We start from the raw sequence: 19220 nt of genomic DNA, 5'->3' as shown, positions 1-19220 counted from the left end.
AAATTCAGACTTAAAGGGGTTGGTAATGGGGCATTTTCAGTGGAGGATTGGCTGTGAAATTCATTCATACCAGAGATTAAGCTGTGCCCTGGCTTTGTAAGCTTCAGTTCATGTGTACAGTATATATAATTGTATTATAATCTTATTTATATATTTTAATAAATGGTTTGAAATAAAGATAGTAAGGAATTTTCTCCTGATATTCAAGGTGAATTTCTTAACAATGAGATATATTACATTGCGGAACAATTTTCTAGAAACAATTTTGGAAGCATCAGCTCTTATGAAATGTAAAACTAGACTGGGTGAACTACTAGAATTTATAATAGCTTGTTCTTTTCAATCTTGATTCCTTCTGTCTTATATCTGAGCCCTTGTAGGGAATAGAACTGTCCAGATGGACTACAACACCTTAATACGTCTTTCCCTTTGATTCTTTGATGTAAAGCTGAGTGGATTCAGGATAATTTCACTTAACTGAATTTCCATTTGGATTTGTGAATGAACACCTATGGATTTGCTAGAAGGTAACTTTCTGTAGTATCAGCAAACTAGCAGCAATATGATATATTTATTATGCTCTCATTGCTAGTATCCATGTACCTTTCCTATTAATCATTAGCAATAGCAAAGTCCTTAGTGGATGTCATGGAGTCTCTGGCACTTCTCCCATTACAGGGTCAGAACTCTGTTGAGGTAGGGCTTGCAGGGGTTTTTTGGGGGGTGGGTGGTAGAGTGGATTAGAATAAAAGGGCTGTTGGAATTTGGAGTGTCGCTTATGGTGAAAATGCTCTCTCAAAGATTAATGTTTGCAACATTTCCTGTAGATGGTCAGACTCTGGATTCACCTGGTCTCCTCTGGGTGATTGGTCCGTAGCTGGATCCCCTCAGCAGGCAATGTTTTTTGTCCCCAGCTCTCATGCACTTCATTGTGGGCTTTATTATCTGCATTGCCTCAGAGAAACACAGCAGTCATGGGGGTTCAGAGATCAAAATTTAGTCTTTGATGTAGTTGGGGCTTGTTGTACGATGTGAACAAAGATGTGTCAGTGTCTGCATATGCATATAGTGTCTGCACAATGAGAGAGGAGAAGACATGTTTTTTTAAAAGAGAAAATGTTTGTGAATCTTTCTTCCATTTTCCAGCCTGTCTGATTTGTAAAGTGCTTTAGTTTAGAATACTTGGGGATTAAAGTTGCCATATAAATATGTTACATTGGATTCAGTGCATGCTTTCTCTTTCTGCTGATGTTCACTGATAAATTTGGAAGCTTTCTAAAGTATAAGTGAAAGATGGAAAAAAGACCATGAATGTCTGGAGAAAACTCTTCTGGTAGAATGCAGGGAAATGGCTGAATTGCTTCACCTCAGCTCATTCCTCTTTCTTATCACTTGCCATGCATAGGGATGAACTTCTGCACACATTTAAGTGTTTTCCTGAATCAGGGCCTTAGAACATGGCTAGCCTAACTAACGCTTGCAGACTGAAATGTGACTCACTATGCTGGGCAAATTAGTTTGCTGATAATCAATTATACATATATGTATGTGTTATATTTATTGTTTTGTTGTTTTTTTCCTTCTGTTATATGTTCTGATTTGTTTCATATTTGGTAGCTAGTTCTTTCTGCCTGAGAAGGTGACATGCCTTAACATCAGGGGGCAGATGGCTTCTTGGGACGGACTTGATAATGTGTTCCAGGAGGTCCCTTGAAGTATAGGGTTGGTTAACTTACAAACTTTTAACAGGGATACTTATGAGCTGTCATCCTGAATCTTCTGCAGCTGCAACTGATGACCGTTTTCTTTTTCTTATATTTTTATTAAAAAGAATGAAGACATTCTGGTGACTTTGGCCACAGGGAGTGCATTTTCACTATCAGAGTTCTTCCCTGTAGATACAGTGTTTCAGGTTGCAGGATTGCAGGTGTGGTGTATCTGGTATAGAACAGAATTTCTGCTTTAAAATGTAAACCAGCTTATCTTCATAATATACCATGACGAAATTTAATTACTTGTATAACACAAAGGATCAAGGGGCAGGTGAATTTAAAAAGAAAATGTTTGGGGATTTCTTGATCTTCTGGCATCTTGTGCATGTTCTTTCTTAATGAGATTGATTTATTATTGATGGCTGCTTGCCCTTTGTTTTCTTCTCATTTTTTAAAAGTAGAAAGTAAATGCAAGATGTATTCTGTTTGGGTACAGTAATAGGTTAGCTAGTTATAGAGAAAAACTAGATTGTTGTCTAAATATTAATTTGTAAAGCAGAAATGAAAGATATACAAGGGGTATATTTATTCAGTTCAGAAATACTGTAAAAACTCTCAAATGCCAGTGATTCCGGACAGTTTTGCCTGTATAAATTAGATATCTGCACATAATTGTGTATAACCAACTTACAAGTCCAGCTTTTGATTTCATTTGAATTTATTATATTTTCATATCTTAATCTGTTTGAAAAATACTTTAAAATAGGACAGTAAACACTTAAAGTAGTGAATGATTTTGCAAAAGAATGAACTGAGTAGTAGACAATAATTTTCATTTGTACAGTTCTTTTCATCCTAAAAGATCCCAAATGGAGCATTTTACAAGCTATAAAAAAACCCAGAATGCAAACATTACAACACTACTATATACATGGAATGTAGTCTGTATGTGAATGAGTTTGTTGTGTGCAGTTGTAAGCCAACCAAAACCAAACAAACAAAAAAAAACCCTAGTAAGTCCTTGGAATGTATTAACAGGAAATTCTCTTTCTCTGGGTAACTTTCTTAGTTTGTCTCCAAATTAATTACAAAGGAAATAATTGAAAAAATAATACATATAAGCAATGAATTTATTTATGGCACTCCTTCCATGAGAGATGATCTCAACAGCTTAATTAATTATAGTGGACTTTGGATAAGACAGGCAGTAAATGAAAAGACTCTCAATGATTTCACTGTAGAACTGATTGGAGTATTTTTGACAAAATCTTTTTTTGGTTGAGACAGAAATGTTGAGAAAGAAGGGGGTACTCTTTTTCTATAGTCCAGTGGGGTTACGATACCAATTTGGGATGCGGGGTAAGTCTCTGCCCTGCCTCACTTGGAGTAGGGACTTGAACTTGGGGCTCCCGTATCTCAGGCTAGTACCCTAACTACTGGCCTATAGAACTTGTGGTCTCCCCATTTCACAAAGAGGTTTCAAAAGGTGTCGTTTTCCTTCCACATTAGAATGAAAACAAGTGTTGAAACCTCAAAACTGTTTTGCAAAAAGAAAATGTTGTTTTACAGCCAGCCCTACTTCAGTGGGCTTTGATTCAGGCCCCATAGGACTCTCTCTGGCTCGGGGTGGGTGGGAATGTCAGTATTTATATATACGGATTCCATTAGACCTTGTCAAACTGCTGGTTTCTAGGCTGTCCTTCTCTCCTGGAGTCACAGGCGAGGCTGGCTGGGAACTAGCAAGTCTCAGCCTTTTCTCTAACTACTAAAGGCGTGAGAGAAGATTCAGCCCAGTCTGCTCATTGAATTCCAGTTTGAGGGTTCAGGACAATACTCCCTGCGTGTTTAAACTCTATCCTCGCTACATTGACTTTTTTCTATTTTTTGTGGGAAATTTTGAGAAGAAATTAAGTTTTTAAATAGTAGCCCTTCCTCTCACATATTTTACCTTTTCAATTAACCCCCCCCAAACATTTCCAGTAGAAGAGAGGGGGTGAAGGGCAACAAAGGGGGAAAATACCACACACGCTGAAAATCCAAGTACCAAAAATTGAAAACCAAACCAAAACATGCAGTGCAAAACCAAACTTTTTTAATTTCAGAATTTCCTATTGAAAATTTTTACTCATTTTGGCAGAATTTTTTTTTTTTTTTAGTCAACCAGCTCTCTCTATTTTAGACCAATTACTTTCCCTCAGTGATAGAGACTTCCTTCCCTTCTGTCATCTGACCATAGTAAGGAATTACACAAAGGGTCAATTTCCCTAACCTTGAACAAAAACCTTTATTCATTAATCTTGCCTCTGCTTATTGCTGCTAGCCTCTCATTGGAAATAGAAGAATAGTCCATCTTTAGAGGAATGGTTCAAAAACATATGGGAGGTGGTTGTTATAAATACTTAGATATTTGGTCACTGTTTATTCAGTGCTCAAAACTATATTTGCTTGCCAAAAAATAAACAAACCTAAACATCACAACTGTCCATTTTTTAAAATAATATTTGATAGACATTCCTGGTTTGTTAAATGGATGTAATCAGAGAATTCACTTAATTTAATAGAATACCCTGCCCATGACATGTCATTTCTAGTGAAAGATGCTCAGTCTGTAACATGAGAGATCCAAAGATTATATTATTCTATAATGTTGTTTCCTAAACAAAAGCTCGTTGTTGTAAAGATTATTGTGTTGCCTCTGATATTTAAATGTCTAGGACTTGTGAACTTGTTAAAACTTCCTAAATAAAGACACAGTTTAAAAAAAATGATAATCCAGCCTTGGGGAGGGAGAATGGATGGAGAAGTGGAATTTATTCAAATAAGAGGTTTATTCCTAAAACTCCTTCTCTCTCTCTGCTTCACTGCAGAGCTTCTGCCTGCCTGGAACTGCTGCTAATGTACCTTCCACTCTGGCTTTCTGCTACTTCTAATGAATTGGAACACATTAGGGTTGCCAACTTTCTAATTGCATAAAACCGAACACCCTTGCCCCGTCCCTTCCTCGAGGCCTGGCCACAGCCCCACCCCTTATGAGGCCGCGTCCCCTACTCACTCCAACCACCCTCCCTCCTTCAGTTGCTCTCATCCACTCTCACTCTCACTGGGCTGGGGGTGTGGGTTCTGGAGTGGGGCCAGAAATGAGAGGTTCAGGGTGTAGGGGGGGGCTTATGGCTGGGGCAGGGGGTTGTGGTGTGGGAAGGGATGAGGGCTCTGGATGGGGGTGCAGGGTCTGGGGTTGGGCTGGGGATGAAGGGTTTGGGGTGCAGGAGGGGGCTCTGGGCTGGAGCCAAGGAGCATGGAGTGTGAGAGGAGGATTAGGGCTGGGGCAGGGGTGCAGAAGGGTGTGTGGGCTCCGGAAGGGACTTTGGGTGTGGGAGGGGGCTCAAGGCTGGGGGAGGGGATTGGGTACCAGAGGGGGTGCAGAGTGCAGGCTCCAGGAGGGAGTTTGGGTGTGGGAGGGTATCATAAGCCTCTTTCCCAAATCTGGACCTTAGCGTCCAAAATGTGGGTTCCTAGCATGAACCTCCAAGCTTAATTACCAGCTTGGATCTTATCTCGCTGCCACCAGACAGGAATTACAGCGCCTGCCTCGCTCTGGTCCCCCAACTTTCCCTGGAGGGACCCCAAGACCCAGAAGCTCTGAGTCTTACCGGCAAGGGAAATAACCCACTTCCCTTCCCCCTCTCTCTCCCACCCAGACTTTCCTCTCTGGGCTAACCTGAGAGTACTGATGCAATCTCTTTACATCACTCAATACAAGAGGCATGTCTCCTTCTATTCCACACCAGAACAAACGCCCAAATACAAGGAAACCAGAGATGATCCTATTCTCTTCCCCCTCCCACAACTCCCTTGTGTGCTGCAGAGCTTTACCCTTCCGTAATCTAACACAAAGAGAATTCCCCTCCCTTCTTCCTTAGCCTACCCAGAGAGAAAACTCAAAACAAGTCTTAAAAGAAACTTTATATAAAAAAAAGAAAGAAAAAAGACATCAAAATATTCTCTGTATTCAGATGACAATACAGGGCTTATGCTTATTAAGAAAAATATTGAATAAACACTCTGATTCAAAAAAAGATATCCAATTTGGAAACATTCCAGCAAGCTTACAACACATGTAAATAACAACCAAAACAACATTAAAAGCGCTCTATTGTTTTTCTACCTGTACTTACAATTTGGGAACAGAGACTTTAAGAAGATAGAAAGAAACCTTCTCATAGCTGAGAGACAGAAAAAGACTCAGACCCCCAAAAATTCCCTCCCTGACTTTGAAAAATCCAGTTTCCTGATTGGTCCTCTGGTCAGGTGTTTGGTTCCCTTTGTTAACCCTTTACGGGTAAAAGAAACATTAACCCTTAGCTATCTATTTATGACAGAGGGGGTCAGGGCTGGGGTGGGAGGTTGACGTGTGGGAGGGGTATGGGGTGTGGGCTCTGGGAGGGAGTTAGGGTGCTGGAGTGGGTTCCAACCTGGGGCAGGGATTTAGGGTGTGGGAGGGGGGTCGGGGTGCAGGCTCTGGCCGGGGGGCACTTACTGCAGGTGGCTCCCAGTCAGCGTGCAGTGGGGCTAAGGGAGACTCTCTGCCTACCCTGGCTCTGCGCGGCTCCTGGAAGCAGGTGGCATGTTTGGCTCATAGACAGAAGCACAGCTCAGTGGCTCTGCACGGTGCACGCTGCCCGCACCTACAGGTGCTGCCCTCATTGCTCCCATTAGCCATGGTTCCTGGCCAATGGAGCTGTAGAGCTGGTGCTTGAGGCGGGGGCAGCACACGGAGCTTCCCTGGCTGCCCCTGCACCTAGGGACTGCAGGAACATGCTGGCCACTTTTGGGAGCTGTGCAGAGCCAGGGCAGGCAATGAGCTTGCCTTACCCCACTACGCCGCTGACTGGACTTCAGTGGTGCTGACCGGAGCTGCCAGGATCCCTTTTCCAGGGCCGGCTCTAGGTTTTTTGCTGCCCCAAACAAAAACATATTTGGCTGCCCCTCACCCCAGTCCTGGGGTCCCCTGCCCCGCACTCCCCTGCTGCCCCAGGCCTAGGCTCCCACACTCCCTGCCACCCCAGCACTGGGCTTCCTTATTTCTCCCCACCAGTGCCCTCCCCACCACTCGCACTCCCCTGCCACCCCAGTCTTGGGCTCTCCCCCCAAACCTGCACCCTCCTGCTGTCCCTGCCCTGGGTCACTGGTAACTTGCTCCCAGGGCGGATCATTCAGCAGGAATTTTGGATGTGCACAGAACACAGACAGGATTGGTTTCCATATGGTTACAGAACTGCAGTAAAGTGGAACAATTTTCAGCTTGTGTGATTGGAGGATATCTGGGTGCATATAAGACTGTCCTCCATAAATGAGGAAAAGTTGAGGTGCCTTTATTATTCTTTTGTTCCACTCTTTGTTTCTATGGGGAATTTGCCAATGCAGTATCACTGTCTTCCTTTTAAACAAAGAAAACTTAAAAAAGGGGCAATAGCTGTTGAAAATAGCAATTCCAGTCCTAAAAACCACTGGGAAGCATTTCTTGCTTCTTCATTTCTTATTCTACTTTTTCTATAGCAAGTTACAGTGGATCAGTATGTTTGATTTGGGAGAAATGAAGTAACAGCTGCCAAAATCGAGGTTGAGCACTCCTAAATTTTGAGGGTGTTCAAATCTGGAAGGCAGGTGCTAGATTCCCTTTCTGAATATTAGCTAAATCTGGAAAGGAAAAGTCAATGTCTGCTTCCATGGCTCAGAAGCGGAAATCCTCCTATGTGCCTGGTACTGTATCTAAAGCTGCTGAAGTCCCCTAGCAGAGCCTCCCCTCTGTTATTTTTCATTTTAAATTCTAGTGGGATCCACGTTCCTCCCTTGCTAGGCTTCAGATAGAGAGGTGCACTGTCCATTTAGCCCACCCAATTCCTTCTTTGGGGGCTGCAAGGTGAAGTCACACCAGTATCCCTAATGCAGTCTGGGGAAGTCTTCTGAAGGGGACATCTGGGCAAAGCCTTCTACTCTTTGGGCAAACTTGTTTCCCATTCACAGTGCCACCCCTTTTGACTCACAGCATGACTCAGCTACCTCACTCCCTACTCCTCCCTTTCCTGTTGATAGCTGCCAAGGGATTGCTGGGAAATGTAGTTCTTCCCCTGTTCCAGGGATGGCTCTATAGGCAAGGAGCTAGGCAAGGAACTACAACTCCCAGGGTCCCATGGGTTCTCAGCTCCCATGCTGGATCCCCAGCTGCTCCGTGGCTCCCCTTCTGTAGGGTTGTGAGAGGGGAGGAAGTGAGTTTAAAAAAAAAAAAGGATGACCAAAATGATGCCCCTGGAAATGTGCTGCCCCAAGCACCTGCTTGTTTTGTTCATGCCTAGAGCTGACACTGCCCTTTTCAAATGGGCTTTCTGGTGGAAACCAGATGCCTGGCAATCCTAGAACACATATCCTTGCACCCACAACACAAGTGGAAACCTGCCAAACCTGGAGCGGGGTGGTACTAATCCAAGAACAAATCCCCTTGTAAACTCCAAAGGGCATGTAGACCCCATTACACATACAATCTTTAACAAATGCCTGTTTTTTCAGACAATTTGTTGTTTATGTGAGTAGTAATTATCTTCCCAAGTGCCTTCCAACTGAGTAATTTATGTTGCACTTGTGCCCAGTGTGATCTACTGTAGCTTTGTTTTATACCCAGGGTGAATTGCCTGGTCTCTGTATTGTTCTTATCTGTTTAGTCTCCCAGAGGATTGATTTAAACGAGTCACCTCCATGATTCTGTCCTATGCATCCAACTCTGCTCTGTTGATATGCACTGAATTACATAGAGTTACTTTTCAGTTTATGAAGTAGTAATGTGCAATGTTCGTATTTTGGATCAGTGAGCAAATCTTCCTTGTTTTTTCTCTAATAGATTGTATCAGGCGCACCCATCTTGTTAGCAGGCTACCTTTGCCAATGTAAATTGTCTTGCAGTCAGTGCGCCTGTTCTTTCATTCCTTCTTAGGAATAGCAGTCTTTCAAATGGCAGAGCTGCTCAGTGAAAGTGAGAAAAATCAAAGTATGTTACTCCCCCCCACACACTTGCTTTCCACGTTGCATATGGCTCATAGTGACATGTGGCCCTAGAGAAGACTACAGCTTTGCTGGAGTATTGCCAAATGTCTGTCAGATCTAGTTGTTTGAATCCAGTGATACAGAATGTGACAGCTCAGATAGAGAATTATTCTAATTTTCTTCTTGTATTTTTTTCTCCTCATTGCAAATACTTTGAAGCACAAAATTTTGCTTTGTGTGTGGATGTTTGGAAATTCAATGCTAATTAATGTGGTTGTATTTCGTTAACTGCTTGGGGCCACAGAGAATTGAAATGCAATATCTTTCAAGCTTGTTTTTTCCATCGTTTTAGCTTTTTGTTTCATTTTATCTGATGCAGCTTAGCCATCTAAAAATTATTTTATTTCCCTTGTGGAAATAATTACGTTTATTTATGGCTCTCTACCAGGACTGGGAAGGCATGTGGGATTTTCCTTCTCTAATGTGATTTACTGCAGTTTTGAAAGCAAAGAGCTGATGTGGTCACTGCCTTCAGAGGTGTGGGGACAATGAGTGATTATTTATCCTAAGGCCTACTAACATTTCTAAATGCTATGAACAAATATTGAGCAATGCCAAAATATGGAATAGTTAAACACAATTTGCAAACTAATATTTTTTTTGCTGCACTGAAATTCAAAATTAGTGGTACAGAAAAGTGCTTAATTAACTAAGGCCACCGTTAGTGGTAGAGGAGGCAAAAGATCAGACTGAAGACTATTGTGGAAGATGCTTGCAAAACACTTGCCTGCTCTCTGTAGCAGTAGTGCAGTTTGCACTGTTCATTTCTCGCTTTCTTGGGCACTAAATTGACTCAGATGTTTTAAAGAGAAAATTTACAATAAAAAGAAGGTAAATTTCTAAAACCAAAGGTGGTTATTAAAGAGATCACTACTGAAACGTCGAAGTAGCTTGGTTTAACACATGCTGCACTCAGGTGTAGTGTTGAAAGGGCTTGAGGGTACCCCACAGGGAGGAATTCCCAAGTGCTCCTTCCTGGGTCCAAGGGGTTTTTTTGCATTTGGGTGGTGGCAGCATTTACCAAGACAAGGTCAGAAAAAAGCTGTAACCTTGGGAGTTTAATACAAGCCTGGAGTGGCAAGTATTAATTTTTAAAATCCTTGCGAGCCACCACATTCAGCACTTGAAGTGCCAGAGTGGAGATTCAGCCTGGACAATGCCACTGTGGTGGGCAGTGCAGGGGAAGCTTGGCTCTACTGTGCCCCCTTTCTGCCTCTGTACCATCTCCTACATCCCCCCTCCTGTCCCTTACAATGGAGATGGGAATAGGGCAGCTGGTGTAGGAGGCAGCCATGCCAGAACTTTTAGAGGACTGGAAAATCTGAACCTTATTTAGAACAGGAATAGTGTATGCATAGGGAGCAGAAGCTCAGATTCAAAGTCTCTCTGGAGAAGAGCATGCCTGTGTGTGGATCAGAGTTGCACAGTGAAACGTACTCATCAGTGTAGTGCCATCACTGACGCCTTAAGATGTATTAGACACCTTAATGAATCAACAGGTTGATGATTCAGGTGTTGGGGCTGAAAATGGAGTCACAGGGAGATTTTGTGCAAACTGTATCCTAGAGGGACAGCTCAGTGACCACCAGTTGTGACTTTGACCTTTGCTTTCTTGGCTAAGGAAAGAGAATTGAGAGCATCTGGAACCTATGCTAATGGAGATCAGCACCATTTCCTTTGAGGAGTAAAATCAACCCCCTTCCCTACAGCACGCCATAATTTGCCCATCACTTGAAACAACTGACGTGTCCATCAACCACCTGTTATCTAGCCTCTCATTCTGGAATGGGCTAACTGAGAATTTTCCATCTCCATCAAGATACTGGCAATGTTCTGGACATCCTCTCAGTCAAGCTGGGATGTGGAACAAACAAGGCATCTGTGAAGCTTGCCATGGACAAGGGCCTGGACCTCTCCACAGCAGCTAGTACAGTTGACTGTGTAATAGTGATGTCCTGCCTCAAAGATATGATGAATGGGGAAGAATTTGTAGGGGAAGCAGAAATGAGTGGCAACCTGGGCAGCAGTGACCATGACATCGTCAAGTTCAGGATCCTGATAAAAGGAAGAAAGGAGAGCAGCAGAATACAGACCCTGGACTTCAGAAAAGCAGGCTTTGACATCTTCAGGGAACTGATGGGCAGGATCCCCTGGGAGGTTAATATGCAGGGGAAAGGAGTCCAGGAGAGCTGGCTGTATTTTAAAGAAGTCTTATTGAGGGAGCAGGAACAAACCATCCTAATGTGCAGAAAGAATAGCAAATATGGCAGGTGACCAGTTTGGCTTAACAGAGAAATCTTCAGTGAGCTTAAACACAAAAAGGAAACTTACAAGAAGTGGAAACTTGGACAGATGACTAGGGAGGAGTATAAAAATATTGCTCAGGCATGCAGGGTAATCAGGAAGGCCAAAGCACAATTGAAGTTGCAGCTAGCAAGGAAAGTGAAGAGTAACAAGAAGGGTTGCTACAGGTATAGTAGCAACAGGAAGGTGGTATGGGAACGTGTGGGACCCTTACTGAATGGGGGAGGCAACCTGGTGACAGAGGATGTGGAAAAAGCTGAAGTACTCAATGCTTTTTTTTGCCTCGGTCTTCACAGACAAGGTCAACTCCCAGACTGCTGCACTGGGCAGCACAGTTTGTGGAGGAGGTGAGCAGCCCTCGGTGGTGAAAGAACAGGTTTAGGACTATTTAGAAAAACTGGACATGGACAAGTCCATGGATCCAGATATAATGCATGCGAGGGTACTGCGGAAGTTGGCTGGTGTGATTGCAGAGCCATTGGCCATTATCTTTGAAAACTCGGGGCGATAGGGGGAGGTCCCGAACAATTGGAAAAAGGCAAATATAGGGCCCATCATTAAAAAAGGGAAGAAGGAGAATCCGGGGAACTACAGTCTGGTCAGCCTCACCTCTGTCCCTGGAAAAATCATGGAGCAGATCCTCAAGGAATCCATTTTGAAGCACTTGAAGGAGAAGAAGGTTATCAGGAATTTATTCCAAGAGGATGTTGTGAAGGCCAAAATTATAAGTGGGTTCAAAAAAGAATTTGGTAAATTCATGGAGGATAGGTTTATCAATGGCTATTAGCCAATATGATCAGGGATGCAACCCCATGCTCTGGGTGTCCCTAAGCCTCTGACTGCCAGAAGCTGAGAGTGGATGATGGGATGGTCACTTAATAATTGCCCTGTTCTGTTCATTCCCTCTGAAGCACCTGATAGTGGTCACTTTCGGAAGACAAAATACTGGGCTAGATGGACTATTGGTCTGACCCAGCATGGCCATTCTTATGTTCTAATGTCTGACACACCAGTTTTGGTTCACTGATTTCCAGACCTGTATTTCTCTTGTTTATCAGACATGATCTTGACCCAGTCCTTGAATTATATCACCAGGCTTTTTTATTTGTAGTAATTTAATCATTCTGTCTCCCTTTTGCACCTTTTCCCATCAAGATTTATTGTTCTAGGATATTGTGACACTTCATGAACTTTCACGCACTTCCACAGTTGAGCTCACAATTAGGATAAATTTAGGACCAAAACATAGGGTCAAATATAAGGTTTCAGTTTTTGTCTACAAAACCCTCACTGGGCTCAAGTTGTTTGAGCTGACAAGGCCAAGCGTCACTGAAAGCAACCTTTGCTCAGCTGAAATGTGATACAGCTATATCATGCATAGGCTGTGAGTTTTCTGTTAAGCCACATGTCGTGAGTTTGTCTATACTTCCAGGTGGAGGTGTCATTCTTGGCTTGAGGAGATATACTGGCTCTAGAGCTGATCAAGCCAGCTTGCTAAAAATACAATGCAGCTGTGGCAGAGGGAGGGGCCAGGTGCTCCAAATATGTGCCCATCTGTAGACCTGCGAACTCACGCCTGTGGCGCCTCCTGCTGGTGACTCCTGGGAATTAGCTTGTTCCAGCTCTGGAACGCCCTTGGCAGGCTGGTGATCTGCCTGTCCTCTGGCCCCCGTGTTCCTCCTAGACCCCAGTGCCCTTGTACCTGGGATGCTGCTCCCTAGCAGTAATCCCCTCAATCTTAAGGTCTCCCCTCCCTGAGGAACCCCCAACCGACTATCCCCACTTTGCCTCAGTTTTGGCTACTGCCCAGTCTCTATCTAGCCCCTGTTCACTGGGGCAGACTGCAGTATCAGCCACTCATCATAGGCAAAGAGATTTGGACCTGCTGCCTTTGCCTTTACCCCTGGGCTGCCCTCTGCAACCTCCAATACCTCTTGGTCTTATGCTAGGCCGGAGCCTGGGGCTTTCCAGGCAGGAGCTCCCCAGCTCCTCTGCCTTTCCCCAGCCCTGGTCCACTCCAGGTACCTTGTGTCTCTAGCTCCGTGCAGCCAGGGCCTTCTCCCTCTACAGGCAGAGAGAGACTGACTGGGCTCCTGGCTCACTGCCTCTTGTAGGGGTCAGCTGGGCCTGATTGGGACCTGGCCACAGCTGAGCCTGCTTTCTCCCAATCAGCTCAGGCTTCTTGCCCCAGCCACAGCCCTCTCCTGGGCTGTTTTAAGCCCTGAAGGGCAGGAGCAGGTAACCATCCTGCTACAGCATCCAAGACCCTAGGCATGTACTTGGCTGGCTAGCCACTCCCACCCCTCGTGCTGCCATGGCTATGCTCTATTCTTAGTGCATTAGCTTGACCAGAGTTAGCTCAGGTATGTCTCCTTGAGCTGGGAATCAACCCTTCCCAGCTCGAAGTGTAGACATATCCTATGAGCCATATAGTCTCCTAGACTGTAAGGTCAGAAGGCATCATCATGATCATCTAGCCTGACCTCCTGCACATTGCAGGCCACAGAACCTCACCCTCCTGAAATAGACCCCTAACCTCTGACTGAGTTACTGAAGTCCTCAGATCATGGTTTAAAGACTTCAATGTACAGAGAATTCATCATTTACACTGGTTTAAATTTGTAAGTGACCCATGCCCCACGCTCCAGAGGAAGGCAAAAAAACCCCAGGATCTTTGCCCATCTGATCTCCGGGAAAATTCCTTCCTGACTCCAAATATGAGCTTGTGGGCAAGACCCATCAGCCAGCCACCTGGGGAAGAATTCTCTGTAATAACTTGGAGCCCTCCCCATCTAATGTCCCATCACCGGCCGCTGGAGATATTTGGTGCTAACAGGCACAGACTGGCTACATGCCATTGTAGCAGTCTCTTCATATCATCCCCTCCATAAATGTATCAAGCTCAGTCTTGAAGCCAGTTAGCTTTTTTGCCCCACTGCTCCGCTTGGAAAATTGTTCCAGAATTTTACTCCTCTGATGGTTAGAAGTCTTTGTCTAATTTCAAGCCTAAACTTGTTGATGGCCAGTTTATATCCATTTGTTCTTGTGTCCACATTGGCACTTAACTTAAAAAACTCCTCTCCCTCCCTGGTATTTATCCCTCTGATGTATTTATAGAGAGCAATCATACATCCTCTCAGCCTTCTTTGGGTTAGGCTAAACAAGCCAAGCTCTTTGAGTCTCCTCTCGTAAGGTAGATTTTCCATTCGTCCAGTATAACCTTATCCTTACCCTATCCATTCTATGAATAAAACGTTCTACTTCAGACTAGACCAGGTTTTAGTATACAGTCATGTAATATACGGTATGCACCAGTGTACATTTGTCAGCTACACGGGACTAGAATAGGGATAAGAGAAAAGAGGTGTTAGGTAATATACTCCATCTCCCTTTTGGTGCAGAACTGTTACATGTACGTTTTCTATTCCTCTGTCCAGACAACTTTTAAATGTGCCAAGCAATGGAGTTTTCACTACTTCCCAGTGAACTGTATTATACTAACTACTAAATATCATTGTTAGAAAGCTTTTTGTAATTGCCAAAGTTTCTCCTCTTAATTTTATTCCATCACTCATAGTCACACCTTTTATTAAGCTAATTCCTTATCCCCCTCCCCATTGGCTACACTCTTTAATTGTTTGTAGACTGCTGTATTTGTAATGTTTTGTCCTTAAAAGTCAGTCCCCTCAGATTGCTCCCTTTCTAATAATATATACAAATAAATAAATAAAAGACTCCTCTCGCCCAATGATGCAATGCCTTGCTCTGAAGTGACATTGGTCATTTTTGCTGTCACAAGATTAAAAACTCACTGTCACCCCTAAGACTTTTCCTGTATTATTGCTTTCCATGTTTCTCTTCACACCGAATATCTCTGTTTTGGATTCACTCCCCCAGCTTGCATTATCCAAGATGAATCTCATTGTGGTCTCTTCTTCCCACATTTCTAATCTCTTGGTCCATTTGTATTAATTATTCAACTACCTCGCAGTTTGGAATCTCCTGTGAATTTCATTAATATGCTGTTTAGTCCTTCATTAAAGAAGATATTTATTAAGGCTGCACCTAACATGGATTCCAGCTCAGCCCTCTGCTACTTATTATTTCACTTTGGAAAGAAGCCTTCAACCAGTTTCCCATCCCAGGTTTCAGTTCATGGTTCAGTCTTATTTTGATTAATTTTATGAGTAAGAGTTCAAACACTAGTATGGGGGGCACTCTCTACTCAGATTGGAGTCCAAATTATGCTATGGAACAACAATAAAAATTTGATAAATGTTTTTCTGGTTGGGTGGTATTTTGTGACAAAAGGCTAATTGTGAGGAAGTGGGAAAATAGTTGTACTGCTGTTCTAAAGAATTTGTACATGGAGACTGCTGAGATTGCTTCATCGGAGGGATGAAGTAAAGAACCAGGTTTATTATGCATTTTCTTACTAGTTTGTGTTGTTTTTCTGCATATTAATTTATATTTCAGTATTTTAAAATATCTTTAATAAAAGTATTTCCATGAGCACATTCTTTTAAATTACAGTTTACTTTTTAACTGGTTTCAGTTTGCAGCTAGGTTTGAGAGTAGAGCGACAGGTCTATTTGTGTATTGATTTTGAGGACTATTCGTTCTTGAGTAGAAACAAACAGAAGAGAAGAGATTCTAATGGAGTCTGCTGTAACTTCCACTAGGGTACACACATTTATAGATTGCTGAGATTTACTTTTGCCAATCAGAGGGAGAAGGGGGAAAAGTGATCAAGGTGGTGATAGGCACATGACATCTCAGTTTATCTACATATATACTTTAAAGGGAACTTGTGACAGATATAGCAATGTTCTGCAATATCGTTGGGAGATCATACTATATTAAGTTTATGTGTTACTGTCAGGGCTGGCTCCAGGCACAAGCCCAGCAAGCAGCTGCTTGGGGTGGCCAATGGTGAGGGGCAGCACATCCGGGTCTTTGGTGGCAATTCAGCAGCGGGTCCCTCACTCCCTCTTGGAGTGAAGGACCAGCTGCCAAATTGCCACCGAAGACTGAAGCGGCAGTGGTAGAGCTGCAGATCATGATCGTGGCTTTTTTTTTCCCCTCTTTTGCTGCTTGGGGTAGCAAAAACCCTGAAGCCAGCCCTGATCACTGTGGGCTAGAGATTGTGTTTAATTTCATAGGAGAGCGGGACTGCAGCCCTCCAAAAACTAAGAACAATTGGGGTGTTAAGGCAAATTCATTCAGGTTGTAACACTTCCCGAGAGGTACTAGTGCCTAGACATATTTGCATATACTAGTTCAAACTAGCTTCTTTAGAAACCAGCGGATAAAGAAAGGACTTGTGAATAAATAGCCTGAGTATCTAGCTCAGTATCTTCTTTCTGATCCAGCAAACAGACAGGATCTTCTGTCTAAGGGAAACCCCAGTCCTTCATGGGAAGGGTTGGGAAAATTTGACCTATTCATGGGGGTGCTTGTTCTGAGCAAAGAAATGCTATGAACTTGTAACCACAGAAAATCCCCTGTGGGGTTTGAAGGACTGGTCATTTGCCAGACCCTTTGTTGGAGTTGAGGTGATCTCCAGTAAGCTTATTAGCATATATATGGGTTATTTTCTTGCTTTTAATATTTTTTTTGGTAATGCTTTCACCTTAAGAATAAATGTGCTTACTTAGAAAGAGCTGTGTGGTAATATAATGGGCAATTACACTGTTCTAGCCTCAGAGGAGAAGGCAAAGCAGGCCTGCTTGGACAGAGAATTCACAGTGTAGTCAGGGAACTGAGCAGCCTGAAAATACCCTAGTCAGGAGGGAAAGAGATGCGAGTCCCCACCAAGAGAGATGACTGCTGAGGAGCCAGAAGCTTAAGACTGAGTGTCCTTGCTGGACCATGGAGGGGGAATACAGGTGCAATTAGTTCTGTCACCATTCAGGGCATCTCCAAACACCCCTCTAATCAAGATTACTTTTAGTTTCTTTTTTGAATTAACTGTTTCCACAGCTTCAGTCTGTTTCCAGCCCCCCAGTAATTACACCCATCTGCTGACTAACATTTTTTAAAAAGTTAACTGCATAAGAATTATTTCACCAGTACTTTTTATTTGCTGCATTGCATCTAATTCTGTTGTACAGCTAGTGTCTGGTCCACTTGGTGGCTTCCTGTGAGGGAACTGACAGTAATTAGATTGTATTTACTCTCTTGGTTGAGAAGTGGCAATGGCTTTGATGGAATTCTCCCAAGTGAACAATGTTCCACACCACATAGTTTGACTGAGGTGGCAAGAATCTTCCAGGGCAGAGTATGGGAGGGGCATTCAGAGGTTCATATATTTTAAGACCATAAGGGACCATTAGATTATCTAGACTGACCTAATATGTAACACAGGCCATAGCATTTAATCCAGTTACTCCTGGATTGAGCCCTGTACTGCTGGATTGAAGCTGTAAACCAGGAGTCCTCTGGTCACTCCCATTCACTCTTCATCTTAGTGAACATTTTACTCAGAATTATTACTTTTTAAACAAGTAGTAAATTAATTTCAAATAACCCAAAAAACCCTAATGAGAGAGGGGAAAATGTAAAAGTTAACCAGAAGTCAAATCTGTTGTGGTGGCAGCAGGATATAACTGGTAAGGGAGACAAAGAAAAGAAGACAGGACACTTTCACTGACACAAACAAGCAAACAGAGAAATAAAACTCTGAAAGCAAATAAGCACGTAGACAAAGCAGCAAATGAACAAACAGTACACAAGACCAACACTATCTCGCTGGAGAAATTAATAAGCAAGCAGATGTGACAAAACAAGCAGCTGATGGGGGGGCTCAACTAACATTGCGTGCAAATGGAAGAAAATTCCACTGGGCTTTATCCTAAAACACCTGATAGCGATGCCTTTATTAATTATACAAGCAATGGAGCTGTCAGGGATTGTTTGTGGTGGGCTTTGGATTTTTTTTCTTTTAAGTGATGAGACCAGACAAGTATGATTGTACTCAGGGTGGTTACCCTGTTCCGCTGTTTGTGCTGCTGCAGCTGTAATTCTGTTTTTAGTATGTAACTCAATTGAAGCTAGAGTGGGTATCACGTTCTGGGGTTACATTACCAGACTGGTAAGGGGTTACATCACCACTTGTCCTGTGATCCTGAGTGCCTTAAATGCTCTGATGTTGTTCACAGCCTGGACATTGACAGCCAGCAAACAAGCACGCACTTGCTCTGACTCAGCAGCTCTGATTCCAGCAGCCTGCTTGTTATACCCCATCCACCAACTTTGGTTACATCTGGCAAGATGACCCCATCGCTCTCCGGTTCTGAATTTTCCCAAAACCATGAGCTCTTCAGTGTCTAACCCTTTCCTGGGCCATTCAGAGGAATAATAAGGTTTGTTTATGCCTATACAAAGACAAAACAAACAGCTTATCACTTTAACTGGAGTTAACAATTCAGTTTGAACACAGCACAGAGTTGGTTTAGATTACAAGTAAAACGAGTTTATGAACTAAAGGAGAGAGGATTTTGAGTTCAGGCTACAAGCAAATAAAAGAGAAAAACACTTTCTAGAGACTAAGACTTAACAAAACTATAGTGTTGGTTCAAAGTAAGATTCTTACCACACTTCCTTCTAGCAAGATGGCTCACTATTCCTTGGTTCGGGATCTCCCACAAAGTGCTCAGATCCTTTGTTTCCTTATGTGAAAGATAACTTGGAGTTCTTTGTCTCTCTCTTTTATAGCCCAGTAAGCCTTTGAAATGCATTCTTCAGAACGTTCTTCCACCCCAAAGTAAATTCAAGCTGTGAGGAAGGTGACATGGGATCTCCGGGTGAAGGAAGTTCCATGCTGGTTTCTTCCTCTGCTGTTTTTTGCTAAAATGCACATTGATCTGTTCCTGAAGTCTCTCACCCCTGCCATGATGCTGAGTGGTTGTTTCCTTCCCTTGTTGGCTTGATGGTCCTGTTTATCTTTTTTGTAAATACATTCCCATTATCCCTTAATATGTCTTGAAAGCACCTTCAAGGTGCAGAACTACATTCCTTTGTCTAGGGTGGGGTAACTTCAGCCTTGCCTGTCCGACACACATTAAGAACATAATTTCCAATAAGTTTGTAATTTTGCATTTGTCCTCC

At 43.1% G+C, this 19220-nt stretch overlaps 1 protein-coding gene across 1 annotated transcript in view; it reads left to right on the top strand.

Moving 5' to 3' along the window:
• GPR158 (G protein-coupled receptor 158) overlaps positions 1-19220 on the top strand; it is a 321268-nt gene that overhangs the window by 183039 nt on the left and 119009 nt on the right. The window lies entirely within an intron of this gene.

This window comes from Chelonoidis abingdonii, chromosome 2 (genome assembly GCF_003597395.2).
Source record: "Chelonoidis abingdonii isolate Lonesome George chromosome 2, CheloAbing_2.0, whole genome shotgun sequence".
Taxonomy (NCBI): domain Eukaryota; kingdom Metazoa; phylum Chordata; order Testudines; family Testudinidae; genus Chelonoidis; species Chelonoidis abingdonii.
The sequence above is the reverse complement of the archived record's forward strand: the minus strand, read 5'-3'. Positions and strand labels throughout refer to the sequence as shown.